Below are 15,311 nucleotides of genomic sequence, written 5' to 3'. Positions count from 1 at the left end.
GCCACCATACCTCGCGCATAACCTAGGACAATGCATCATCCCCAACCATGTGATCTTAAGACCCAATCTCAGTAGCGAGTAACACTGGCATCTCACTCGTATCTAAATTTCGCAGGCTGCTCGATGACGAGGACTCAGCTCGAGCCCCTCTACGGCCTTTACCTTGGCCTTTAGTACCTCGTCTGAGGATACCTCATGTGCTCATATCTAATCAAATTTATCTTGTATTATAAGTTTTATGAATCAGTTACAGTTTCAGTGTTTATTAACAAATGTTTTATGTAAAATAGTATCGGTTATTTAGAGTTCGTTTTTGTAAATTGCAGTCTCGCTATAGTTTCCAATTTCTCTACAATTTTTAGTATACACTAACTAAAGTGTTTTCAGTACAGTTTACTACCTATAGTAGTTTCAGAATATACTATCAATGACAGTTTCAGTTTAAAACAAATCACAGTTCAGAATACCTACAGGATCGGCGTCGGAGACTCGATGAACCACTTACTCAGTAAAAACATTTTAAACCATTTGGAAATCAATCAATTTTTTAAAAGCCCAATTTTTATAAAACCCATAATCCACAGTCGAGTTTTGCAACCTGGCTCTGATACCACTAAATGTAACATCCCAAACTCGGCCTAGACGTTATGGTCGAATCTGGCGATGTCACATGGAAAGGGATTTGAAGACAAGATTGTCGAGTTTAAAAACCATTACAATAAGTTAACTTTTATTTAATTAAAAAAAAACTAGTTGATTTGCTTTAAAACTTGTCTCTTAGAGGAACCTTTTGTAACCAATTATTTTAGGGAAAACCGTTTCTATTTAAGAAAAACTTTAGTGTTTAGAAAAAAAACCATGTTTTGTAGAGTTGCAATTTTTTAAAAAATCCATAAAAAACAGTGTAAAGTCCTAAATTTAAAGCCAACCTCTCCATAGTCCAGAAGATAAATCAAAAACCCCAAATAAATAATAAATTCTAGGCATTAACAGAAAATAGTCTAAACTTTGCGTGTGGCCACCGTTAAGTCTAGGGATTACCTGTACAAATTAAATAGAGAAAGGGTGAGTTTTCGCAAACTTGGTGTGTAATCCCCACAGAAAATACGCATATAGATAATCAACAAAATTCAGATAGATGCAGTTTGGGGCCTATGCCCATCACAAAATCAGTTTGGGCCTTATCCAATTCAGATACAGTCTCAGAAATACATTAAGGCCTTGGCCCATTTCAGATATAGAATGTAGATACAGTAAATCAGAATCCTACCCACCAGCCTCTACACACCATCTTCGTCCAACCCTACACACCATGTGGGATTAAATCAATCCACCCATCCCTACACACCATGCTATACTGAAATTTGGCACATAACCAGAAGGTTGCACCTGAGCTGCCAAATCATCAACCCACCCCGATGCAATGCAACATACAAAATAGGTCATGCCATTTTGTAATTAATAGTACATACATTTAGATATCATAACTCATGCTCGGTATAGAAATCAGACAGATAGATCACACATATAGGGCTCTAAGTAAAGCTTACCGACCCTACATTAGGTCCACAGTCGACTTGGGCGACCTGTGCAATCTTACAGAACTTTTCAGATAAATGGGCTCACACACCTATGTGGCCCACTCGGCCCAAATTAGCCTTGGCCATGTGATCCATTTTTAATGTAACCCGTGCTAGTTAATTATTCATATATATTTTCACTATTTACTTATATGTTCCTTCAAAGCTGTCTACTTGAGTCACTGTTACAAAATTATTTATATCTTGAGCTACAAAATTCTAAATTAAGATCAGCTTAATGTCTTTGAAACTAGACTTAAATACCTTTCTACCATAAAATTGTTAGAAAGAACAGGAGAACCCAAATTCATTCTGACCTTGTCTCACAAAGTTTATTATAACTCAGGATTTACAATTTCATTACATACATTGTTTCTTCTCTGAGAAACTAGACTCAATAAGCTTTAATTCCATATTTTATTAATTCTCTAATTCGATTTCCACAATTTATGACAATTTTTCAATGTTAGCCTACTGTTGCTGTCCAAACAGCAAACAATTTCGGCTTTACGTTGAATCCTTTTTTTTTGCGTTTCGGGTACAAATCTGGTTTTTTATGCTAAAATAGTCCCCTGAGCACTCCAAAGCCTATAATAAAGATATTAAACATCAATTTCATGGATTTACAAGTGAATTGACAACCAAGAACAAACAGAAACCCAACTTACCACCGACAGTAACCCTCTGTTTAACTATTGTTAAAATGAGAACACCGAATTCACCAGTTCGAGCCTCCCCTTACTCCCAAGAGAAAAAACATTATCACTTCAGTCATTAAGAGATTCATGATAGAAACAAAGAGAAACACTTATCAAAACTGAACAAGCACTAACCGCCTGCGAAAACGAAGGAAAATAAATGGATTAAGGAAAAATCAAGAGGAAGAAAAATAAGAAAAAGATGGAAAATCTCAGAAAATTTTGGCAAGAGGAGAGGGAGAAGAATAGATGGCCGAATTTTTTTTTGGAAAAGAGAGTCAAAATTCGGTTATGTGAAAAAAATAAAATAAAATCCCGATAACCCCCGAAATCCCTTAATCTTCTCCCCTAATTCCCGCTACACATCCACTATTTAGAATCCCTTATTACAAAACTCTATCCCAAAATCTGAGCAAAAAAAAATACCCTTACCTGCATAGGGATTCGAACACATGACCTCCACCATAATAACACACCATTTAACCACTAGACCAGTAGGTCCATTCTTATGTAATTTACCCAATAATCAAATAAAAGCCTACTGAACAAGAGTAAGACCTAATTCATTCAAAATACCAAAATTTGCCCAAGCGAAGGCTTAAACTTGGGACCTCCCAAACACTCCCAGAACACAAAACCATTAAAGCTGACAGATATTTGTTTCATATTTTCACAATAACGAAATTAGAAATTTTAGGGCGTTACATGATTATTTTGATTATCACCCATCCCATAGTAATATCATTTTCCTCTTGATCATCTACTAAATTTTGTTGACTTTACCTTGCTTTTCTAACCTCTTTGAAATTTCTACGAGCAGTCTTTTCAATCTCACTATAAAACCGTAATGGATCCAGCAGGTTTCCTTTAGTCATAAACCAAAAGAACCTGCCAGAAGTAACAAATGAAAAATTAAAATGTAAAAATTAAATAAAAATAAAAATATTAAAATAAAAAATGACTGAATTAATAGAAATCTCGATAACGGCGCCAAAAACATGATGCAGTCGTAAACCAACTAAAAATCTGACAAAGACAAATGCCCTTATCAATTAATAGTATGGCTACAATGAGCAAATATATCGTTCCGACGAGAACTAAAAGTACTAGTAATTACTGTCTTTCTATTTTTTAACCGATAAATTGGAGTAATTGATTAAAACTAAAATTTACTAAATTAATTAACTAAAGAACATGAAAAAGAACAAATCAAGAAAGTAATCTATTAACAAATACCCAGGAAAGAATCCACCTAGACTTCATCTGTTGTTATCAATCTAAATTACGCAATTTCTTCACTTAGTATCTTGATCCACAATACTTCCTAAATTATGCTAATATCTCTCTTTAAGACTAAGAGCAACTGATTCTAGCTTGATTAATTAAAATTGCTTTCTAATTAAAACCCTTATTGTCAAATTAACTCGATCTATGGATCCCCCTATTAGATTTGACTCTAATCTAGTAGATTCATGTTGTTTTATTTCTAGGATTGCATGCAACTCCACTCAATTACACTAGATCTACTCTTAAACAGGGTTTATTCCTCCTCTAATTTTAAGCACATCAATCATGGATTAATAATTTAGAAATATTAAACCAAGAACTAAACACACATAATTGAGAATAAGATCCAAGTATTTATTGCATAAAACAGAAATCAAATGACAAAATTCATCATAGGGTTCATCTCCCCTAAGTATTTAGAAAATTAGTTCATAATCGCAAATAAAAATATCCAAAAGATGGTATAACCACAAGAAACAAAGAAAGCCATAATAAACTTCAAATGAATCAAGAGGAGATCTTCAATCTTGATGGAAATCTACTTCAGAGTCGACTCCAATGGTGTTTTCTGAGTTGTTTTCTTTAGTATTCTCTAATGGCCTCCTCCCCTCTTCTTATACTTGGTACATATAGGTCTTAGAATGCCTGAAAAACCTAAAAGTTGCATTTTTCCATGTGTTTGGCGTGCAGTTCGTGAAACCAACACGGTCTAGCACATGATTGTGTGGTAGCCCGTGTGAGCCGTGTATCCATCCTGTGTGGAATGGCTCAGCCCGTGTGCCTCCTGAAACTTGCTCCGATTTTTGATTTTCGCTCTTTTTGCTCCCAAATGCTCTTTTAAGTATAGAAACATGAATTTAAAATATTAGGAGCATAAAATTCACCATTTTAAATCAAATTATCATCTGAAAACGCACTAAGAATGAGGCTAAAACATATTACTTCTACCAATGTAATATGAACAAATAATTGTATGGCCAAATAACCAAAATAATTGTATGGCCAAATAACGAAAATAATTCACCTTCCAAAAGTAGGAAGTAATAGGTAAAACACAGTAAGTTGCAAAAAGCAACATAAAGCACGAGTTGTTTTATGTATTACTTCTACCAATGAAATCGCTACTTAGGTTTTTGCAAGGCCCTTTGCCTTCAGTGTGCTCCTATATCCTATTAAGTAGGGACCCATGCCAAAGATATGTTAGTATGACCCCTAAGATGATTATTCACTTTTCACAAAGAATACATAAATAAAGAGTTTCCTTTTACCCATATGATAAGAATAAAGAATTAGAGGATTCTCTAATTTTTAGATTATATTTAATCTTTAATAATATAGACATGTAGCATAAGAACTACTCAACAAATGAAAGCAAAAACAAATTAAATTATTTATAAGTCTTCAAACTTAACCGTAAAGAAAACAAAACCATCTCAAAATTACTAAACTAGGAAAAGAATCATGTGTTAGACGTCAATGAATTATTGGATTAGTTTATTACAATATTTTATTTATGAGTATTTTATATCTTTAAAGGATTTTTAATGAAAAATATTTTAGAGAAATATTAGGAGTCTTTCTTTATTTAGAGAGATACTATGAGCCTTTCTTTATTTAGACTTATTATTTTAATTTACGTAGCTTATAAGTCTTTTATTCAAACAAGTAAACCCATCTAACCTCTAATTAAGAGGTTGATTGCTAGAAATAAAATTAAGTCAGAATTTATTCCAATATTCAAAGGTTTAAGACTTTTTGTAACACCCCAAACCCGGTCTAGACGTTATGGCAGGCTCTGGAAGGTTACAATAATATGTTGAACTCTTTACTTTCCAAAATGTGACTCGCTATGAAATCAAAAAATCAAAGTTTTATAAAACTCGCCACAATTCTTTGATAGAAAAATTTGACACCCTTAAAACGCTTATGTGAATTTATCATCTGCTAACCTAAAATCCCAATTTTTTGAAATCATTGTGCTTATGTTGGTTGCTTCATAAAACTTGTAATTCTGAATAAAAATTTGTAGCAGAAATTTTATAGTTGATAATTTGAAAACCATGATCTCGATAAGTGAAAACGTACAGTTCGCAAATTGGGCGTATTTTGAATCTTTCATTATTATTTTTCATAAAACCCATTTCAAAATTGCAGCGAAAAACCCTTAGCTTATTTTAGCTTTGAAAACTGAAATCTAATTTGTTAATTGATGTGATTTACAGTTTTATACTCAAAAATATTAAATACCAACGAAGAAAGCAAAAACCAAAAAAAGCCCAAAAAAATCAAATTTGGAAAACTTAGTCTGAAAATCAGAAGCCTTGAAATCTTGATATACTAACCAAAACAGACAATTTAATGTGGAAATTAATTTGAGCTCCTGCATGCCATCTGGTCCTAAGTCTGAAAATCACCTGAAATATATTTAACAAACAAGTGAGCTAGAAGCCTAGTGTATGACTTATAACATGTACAAATGTAATTAATCAAAAAAATATTTTTTTTCTTCTAATGTTTACATATGCAAATAACAGATAAAGATGTCATATGTCCAAAACCAAATATTAGATTAGAATGTATTATTTTCTCGAAACGTATATTAGATGCAAATGCACATTCATATTCAAATACAAATGCAAACACAGATCCTACCCCCATTCGCTACACACCAACTCCGACCAAACAATCACACCAAATAAGACTATAAGAGTCCATCCAAAAAATCACACCGATTCGTGGTGGTATGCCAGTCATAAATGTTTCAGCTGAGCTGCCAGACAGATACTGTGGTTTAATCGCCAAAATTGCAGTAATACTACCAAAATACACTTCCTCCATCATATATCAAATTCCACCACAATGCACATGCACTAACCTCCTAACATATAATCGTAACAAATCAAAAATAAGACATGCTTATGTAAATGTCAATATAAAAAATTATATCATATAGCCTACACCGAATTTGTTAATCTGAGTCATGCATACCATATGTAATCATGCTTTCGAAAGTATTAGAACATGGAACGTAAATGTATTTTTCACATGCCTTACTTATAACACATATCAAAAGATGTCGTATATTGAGTCTTATTTACCAAGCGGACCCCATAGAAAGTTTAAATACAAATTTCAGATTCATAAGGGCTTAGATGAAATTTTCCAACAAAATGGGCCCACAGGACGTACCCGTTCAGACCGTGTAATCATAAGCGCCCATGTGCTCCTCAAGGCCTTACACACGGCCAACGATACACTCCTGTGCTGCACACGACCTACCTAAATTGCCTGTGTAATCAGACATGCCCGTTTGCTACACACGACCGACCGCATTCCCATGTGGTGCACACGACCAGCCACACAACCGTGTGATGCAATGTAGTTTCGAAACAACCACTGTTTCTCAAGTTTTTTCAAGTTCTAATCGCATTTTTGGGTTAGTGTCACACACCTGATTTTCTGTCGATGAAGATTCACGAATAAGCAATCCCGTAACCTAAATTGATAACGCGCACAAATTAATCAATACGATTTTTTTTCGCTAACCCTAATTGATCGAATCAATAACACCAACGTCAAAAGAACCTTTAATTACAAAACAACAACAACTCCTACATGGCTGAACTACTTACCCTCGAACGTAACAGTGACTTAAAACGAGAACTTAGTTTACAAGGGGTTCTACCATCTGATGATTTTCTCCTATTTACATCAAAGCGTAAACACTTTCATAAAAAATTACTCTCTTTGCAAAGCACTTAAGAAACACACAATAAATATCAATAATAACAATAGTCATATTTAGGAAAATGGGTAAAGAAAAAAAACAAAATTGCAAATGAAAATTTGTAGACCAAAAAGAAAAGAAAACGACATAAAGAAAGAAAGAAAAGAAAAAGAAAAGGAATGAAAAAAATGGGAGTGGGAATGTGGGCACGGAAATGGGGAAAAATTAAGGAAAACAAATTACTATTATTATTATTATTATTATTACTACCCACAACCCCACTACGTGATCCTCATCTAGACAGATTTTCCAAGAGTTCAAAAGTAAACCCAAATACCACTACATGGGCGACACACACTAAAATAATTTTTCTTTTGCTTATGCAGAGATTCGAATACAAGACCAAAGGGTAAGCTGAAACCTCACCATTGAACCAATAGGTTCATTGTTGTCATTAGTTGAGCACAAATATTATTTATGCCAGATGATTTAGGGATAGGATTAGGACATAAATAACAAAAATTTCACACAGAGAGATTTGAACACAGAACCTCAAATATACATCCAGAGCACTTATCCATTGAAATAGACCAATTTACTTGTTAAATTTTTTCACAACCTTAACTCAAAAGTCAGACGTAACCACTCTTGGTTTCACTAACTCAATTTCTTTTAACCCAGTTTTTAAGATGTGACCACTCTCCCCTCCTTAAAAAAATTTCGTCCTCAAAATTCTTGTTGTCTCACTTAACCACACAGTCTGATATTTTCTCTTTCATACTAATCACCACGTTGTTGCTCAGCAACTCTGATTTTAATGCAAATCCAAACAATATATCACTCTTAAACCAGTATTTTTTTTAACTAACTTTCCATTCTCCACCTCAGATTGTCTAAAAAATCTTTCTACATGAATATCACTAACGATTTCACAATCTCAAAGTATCAAAATTCCAATGACAATCAAACACTTAATCAATATAGGGTAAAATTGACATAGATTGCAAATATACTTGTATTATTGTCAGATGCGTCTTGATCTTCTCAACGCCTAGATACACTAACCAGTTCCCAATTCCCCCTCTGAGGCGAAGCTTGCATACGATTAAGAGAGAGTCGTGAACAATCCCTAACACGATACTAAATGGATCCACATCTAAAACACACCCCGTTTGCCTACAACATTTGCCCAAATGGCACCTACCATCCAAATCATAAATCAGAACTTGATCTACGGCCCTAACTGCCTCAACCCACTGAGGCCTAACTATCCTGGCCCATTTCCTAATTCGTAGATTCAAGTCAATAGGACTAGAACTCATCTTATTTCGTGATTATTCCTTTCCTTTTCCTCTTTCTAAGCAATTAAACTCTTCTACTTACTTGATCTCATTCGACTGAAGTTGCTCAGTTACTGAACCTTGATGCATGGATCCAAATTGGGGCCTAACGACCCTTAAAAAACTCTTAGCAGCACTTGGGACACATCATCCCCAAACAGAAATGAGCATCTCCATAGTCTCATTTATAACTAAGTTGGGCGTGTTGTCTCGGGAAGAGGACTCAGCGTGATCCATTTGCCGACATCCGCCATGTCCTTGCGCACCATGATCACATATTCCATAGAAACTCATCTTACTTTCTATAGTTCGAAACTCCCACAACAGTTTAGCTTAGTTTTATGTTTAAACCCTTAGTCTAAAGTTAAGTTGATATACTTATCTTAGGGTAGAGATGTCTTATTTTATAGCCTCTAAATCTAATAGTTTTACAAAAGTACTAAAGTAAAAATAACTGAAGTACAATTAACTGAAGAGTGCATACTTACTTGGATCAGCGTCAGAGGCTCGAATTTACATATCATAATCAGACATCAAAATTTTAACAGAATTCTAAATTTCGTATTAAAAAAGTTTCATATGGAAAATTTTGGAACCCAAAAATCACAACCCGAGCTTTACAACCTGGTTCTAATACCACTAAATGTAACACCCCAAACCCGACCTAGATGTTATAGCTAAATCTTGAAGGTTAAAATAATGCATTGAAATCTTTACTTTCCAAAATGTGACTCGTTACAAAATTGAAAATTAAAGTTGTATAAAACTTACCATAATTCTTTGATAGAAAAATTTGACACCCTTAAAACGCTTATGCGAATTTATCATATGCTAACTTAAAATCCAATTTTTTTGAAATCATCTCCCTGATATTGCTTGCTTTATAAAACTCGTAATTCTGAATAAAACTTTGTAGCAGAAATTTTAAATTTGTTAATTTGAAAATCATGATCTCGATAAGTGAAAACGTTCAATTTTCCAATTGGGTATATTTTGAATCATTCTTTATGATTTTTTATAAAACCCATTTCAAATTTGGATCGGAAAACCCTTAGCTTTTTTTAGTTTTAAAAAATCAAAATCTAATTTGTTAACTCATGTGATTTACAGTTTTATGCTCAAAAATATTAAATACTGACGAATAAAGAAAAAACCAAAACAAGCCTAAAAACAAAATCGAATTTGAAAAAATTAGTTCGAAAATAAAAACTCCGGAAATCTTGATTTACTAACCAAAACAAACCATTTAATGTGGAAACCATTCCAAGCTCCTGCACATCGTCGGATCCTAAGTTTGAAGATCACCTAAAACATATTTAACAAACAAGTGAGCTGGAAGCCCAATGTATGACTTGGCCTACAAATCGAATTTAACTTATAACATGCACAAATGTAATGAATCAAAACAGTACTATTTTTTCTTATAATGTTTACATATGCAAATAACAGATCAAGATGGTATATATCCAACACCAAATATCATATCAGAATGTCATATTTTCTCGAAACGTAGATCATATAAAAATGCACATTCATATTTAGATACAAATGCAAACGTAGATCCTACCCCTATCCGCAACACAACAATTCCGACCAACCAATCACACCAAATAGGACTACAAGAGTCCATCCAACCAATCACACTGAGTCGTGGGGGTATGCCACTCATAAATGTTTCAACTGAGCTACCGGACAGATATTGTGGTTTAACCACCAAAATTGTAGTAATACTGCCAAAATACACTTCCTCCGTCACATATCAAATCCCACCCCCAATGCAGACACACGAGCATGCTAACATATAATCATAACGAATCAGAAATATGACATGCTTATGTAAATGTTATTATCACAAATTATATAATATAGCCTACACCGAATTTGTTAATCCGAGTCATGCATATCATACGTAATCATGCTTTCAAAATTATTAGAACATGGAATCTAAATGTATTTTTCACATGCCTTACTCATAGCACATATCAACAGATGTCATATATCAAGTCTTATTTACTAAGCAGACTTGACAGAAGGTTTAAATACGAATTTTGGAGTCATACGGCCTAGATGAAATTTTCCAAAAAAAAATGGGTCCACATGGCCTACCCGTTTAGATTGTGTAATCACACACGCCCGTGTGCTCCATATGACCTGTCACACGGCCAGCCACACGGCCAGCCACAAGCCCATGCTGTACACACGGCCTACCTGAATTGTCTGTGTAATCACACATGTTCGTGTACTCCACACGGCCGACCACACACCCATATAGTGCACACGACCATCCACACGACCGTATGACACAGTGCAGTTTCAAAACAAACCCTTTTTTATCGGGTTTTTCTAAGTTCTAATCGTGTTTCTAGGTTAGTGTCACACACCTGATTTTCTCTCGATGAAGATTTACAAATGAGCAATCCTGTAACCTAAATTGATAACTCACACAAATTAATCAACACGATTTTTTTGCTAACCTCGATTGATCGAATCGATGACACCAACGTCAAAAGAACTTTTAATTACAAAACAAAAACAACTCCTACATGGCGAAACTACTTACCCTTGAACGTAACAACTTAAAATGAGAACTTAGTTTGCCGAAGGTTCTACCGTCTCTCGATCTTCTCCTATTTGCATCAAAGCATAAAAAGTTTCATAAAAAAATTACTCACTTTGCAAAGCACCTAAGAAAAGAAGAAGAAACATCAATAATTAATAAATAAATACATAAAGACTTACCCAACCTCAAATATGCACTCGATTCTGATCAAAAGAGAAAGAATGAAAAGGCCATCTTTGGGAAAAAGGGTAAGGAAAAAAAACAAAATTACAAATGAAATTTTGAACAACAAAAACAAAACAAAACGACATGAAGAAAGAAAGAATAGAAAGAAAAAAAAAAGAATGAAGAAAAGGGAGTGGGAACGTGGGCACAAAAATAGGGAAAAATTTAAGGAAAAAAATTATTATTATTATTATTAGGAGAATAAAATGAAAATTAAAACTAATTAAAATTACCCATAACCTCACCGCCTGATCCTCATCGAGAGATTTGAATACAAGACCAAAAGGTAAGTTGAGGCCTTACCATTGAACCAATTGACCCATTCTTGTCATTGATTGAGCACAAATATTATTTATGCAAATGATTTGGGGATAGGATTAAGACAAAAATAATAGAAATTTAGCAAAAACAAATTTGTACACAAGAGCTCAAATACACCTCTAGAGCACTTATCCATTGAAACAAACCAATTTACTTAATAATATTTTTCACAATTTTAACTCAAAAGCCGGATGTAACCACTCTTGGTTTCACTAACCCGATTTCCTCTAACCTAGTTTTTGGAATGTGACACTCTCTCTTAACAAGTTTGGAATTACCTTCGACGAGTTCCACTTGTTCATTATAGGTTCAAAAGTTCACGTAAAAGAAACAAAATAAGGGGAAAATCCCATTGAGTCAAATGATTTTTCTACAAATTGTCTAGTGACTCGATTCATAACTTAGGATTGTAACACCATGGTTGCATAAACCCACAAGCAAAGATAAAAATAAGCAAGCTTAATCTTTTAAAACAATCACAAAAAAAATGTCTATTACATACGAAAGCTTATGAACTAGCTTAGTAATCATTTTTCTGTTCTGGTCAAGCCTTATATTCCCTTCCAAGAAAATGCAAAATTCCAACTTAGGCATCCACAAAATCTTTACTTCCTTGGCTGCATGTTTTATGTAAGTTTATCCATTTATTTATTATTAAATACCATGCCATATTAGCGGTAACTTGTCCTAACTAAAAATATAAAGCTAGGCAAACCTATAAGCCAAAAGCAAATATTTTATGGTTTAAATACTCTTCTATCCATAAGACTAACAACTCATTTAAATATAAGTAGCGTGCATAAAGAATAGGAAAAGTAAACAGAAAGATGCATATTTACATGCAGGGTCTATCACTGTGAATGGTAGTTGTAGAAAAATCATTCATGCATAGCCAATGTTCCAACGAATCAAATTCCTTTTTGTTTCATCAAAAGCCTAATGTATGAGCTTACTGCAAGAATAAGATTAAAATGTTAAACAAAATGGAAACTACAGTCAAATTCACAAAATCGTAGAGAAGACAAATGATTTACAAGTACATCTAATCTGAGTCATACAGGAATTTCCATTAACATCATTAGAATGAGTACTAGAATTACAAATCAATAATACCTTGCCTTGGACACCATTTGCTTTCTGAGCATGAAGAAGGTGTCCGTACGGTGACTTCTTTCGTCAGATTCATGAAAAAATTCTACTCTCTGTACAATCAAACCAGTGCCAGATCCAACTCGGTTCATAGCCATGAAAATATATTTTGCAAGAAAATCAGAGGCCATTTTCTGCATGCACAGAAAATCAAAAGCCTGAATAGCAACAGTCTAGACTTTAATGTTAAGAGTGAACATAAAACATGATTGAAAACCAACAAACTAAATAACAAAAGTATGCCAAAGAAATCAATTTTATTGCCCTACTAGCAAACAGAACATATAGTTTCACTCTGACCAGCAAAATTAGAGTGCAATGTTTTTCATTTCTAGGAGTTGATATTATAACACTATTGTATTAGGTAGTGCTAATTAAAGTAAAAACAAATAATGAGGGTTAAAATGAAAGGAAATAGGAAGGAAGGAAAAGTACCTGTTGGTTAATAGGTGCACCTCCATAAACAACAACTACCGTAGCATCGATTTATAAGAGAACTTTTAGCCTTCATCATGTATCTGCAATAATATCACAAAACATAAATTCAAAGATATTAATAGAAGCAAAACTTATAAATTTCAAAAACATGACACGTACTTGCATTGAGAGCTCTCTGATAGGAGAGAATAAAATGTAGTTGGTATATTGTACGTGCCTCAGTAATGGTCTTTAAGGAACCTAGCCTCTCATAATTCCACTAATGATTGGAAAACAAAAAGCATATGTCTTTTCAGAATCAATCTGGGCACATGCCATCAAATCCTACCCTGCAAGTCAAATGGGGATGGCATACCATTGAACAGGTGTTGGCTTACATACATGCACCTTGGGATTTTTAGATTAGCGCCTCGCCCAAATCAATCTCTACAAAATTATTGATAGGCGGTGGCACATTATCGCCACTTGTTTCCACGAGAATGTCTTCAAAGGCATAAAAACTGATCCCAGTACTCTCTTACTCACTAAACACCTGCTTTACATCGTCATCATTTCCAAATGGATTGGCTTCCCTTTCTCTACAACCCCTACCTCCAGTTCTGCCACCACATTCACCAATTCGACTACCACCACTACCATTACCATACCCTGATTAGTTGTTATCATCATTCCTTGGAATAATCCAAGGAGATTACCATATCTAGGTTGGTCATTACTTGAAACAAGGCCAGATGAAGTGGGAGCAAGTGGGTGTGTAGAAGGTGGATGATCTCGAAGATGTCGAGGAACGTAAACCGGTCAACCACTAGCGGAGGTGGTACCAACAGCTCCATTGCTAGCAGAAGAAGAACCAACATCTATATTCTAAGCTGCATAATCCGCAGCCAAATCCACCCATGATGTTCGTGTAGTCATCACAATTCACAAACACTAAGATTCCAAAAACTTTAACAAACCCCTTTTTTTTTTCAAAATACAAGAATTCACTTCAATGTCCTGTCAAAATCCACCAAACTATTTTCCAATCTGGAAATTTTCAAACCTAATCAAATCATATAAAGAAATTAAAAATAATCCATGAAACAAATGATCCTATCAAACTTACATCATCAGTCACCCAAATGCAACAGGTCAATTTAAACAAAATCGTTGTTGAAACCATTTTTTGAAAAAGAAGGGGATCGACTTAAATTTTGAAAAGACGAAAATAGAGTCGTCACCAATCCTTTTTTATGTAGGTGTGATCGGATCACCTCATAATTAAATTATTTTAATAAAAATTTAAATTTATTAAAACGATAATTTTTGGTCTTATAAAATCCAGAAAACAAGTTCGGGAGTCGATTACGCACGAGGAAGGGTTAACACTCTCGACACACCCAAAATTTGTACCTTGTTGATTAATTAGTGTCTTAATATAAAAAATGTGTAAAGATTTTAAATTACGATCCTTGTATTAAAAAAACTTGTATAAATCAAATTACACGTTAAAACCCTCTAATTCTGGAGAGAGACAATGTCACACCCAATGAGTTAGGGCATGATATTTCACCTCCTCAAAAATGAGATTGTCCTAAAAAAAACTCATGCAATAAAATTTAAAAAGATATTCAATTGTTTAAGTCAGATGAAGAAATCGTAGCCCAATACGTTAGGGCACAATTTCTCAAAATTCCAAATATTGAATATTGTCTTTATTATTTTTTAGAAAAAAATCTCATCTCGAGAAATCCACATGTCATATCTAATGCGTTAGGACACAACGTATCGAATTCCCGATAATGAGCTTTTTATTTATGTGTTTTGATTAAAGAATATTCTCAATTATTTGGATTCAACGAGAAAAATTGGAACCCAATACGTTATGGCCCAATCCTTTCGAAGATCCCAAATACCGAATATTGTGTTCTCTTGAAAAATGATTCCCAAAACTTAAACCATATTAAACATAATATTGGAGCAAATAAAGCATGATGGAAATGAAAA

The 15,311-nt window shown here is 33.9% G+C and overlaps 1 pseudogene; it reads right to left on the bottom strand.

Annotated features, from left to right (window-relative positions):
• Window positions 1-2,347: 2,347 nt before the first annotated feature.
• Window positions 2,348-14,240, bottom strand: LOC105790866 (DEAD-box ATP-dependent RNA helicase 37-like; annotated as a pseudogene).
• Window positions 14,241-15,311: the final 1,071 nt, after the last annotated feature.

This window comes from Gossypium raimondii, chromosome 8 (assembly GCF_025698545.1).
Source record: "Gossypium raimondii isolate GPD5lz chromosome 8, ASM2569854v1, whole genome shotgun sequence".
In the NCBI taxonomy this organism is placed as follows: domain Eukaryota; kingdom Viridiplantae; phylum Streptophyta; class Magnoliopsida; order Malvales; family Malvaceae; genus Gossypium; species Gossypium raimondii.
The sequence above is the reverse complement of the archived record's forward strand: the minus strand, read 5'-3'. Positions and strand labels throughout refer to the sequence as shown.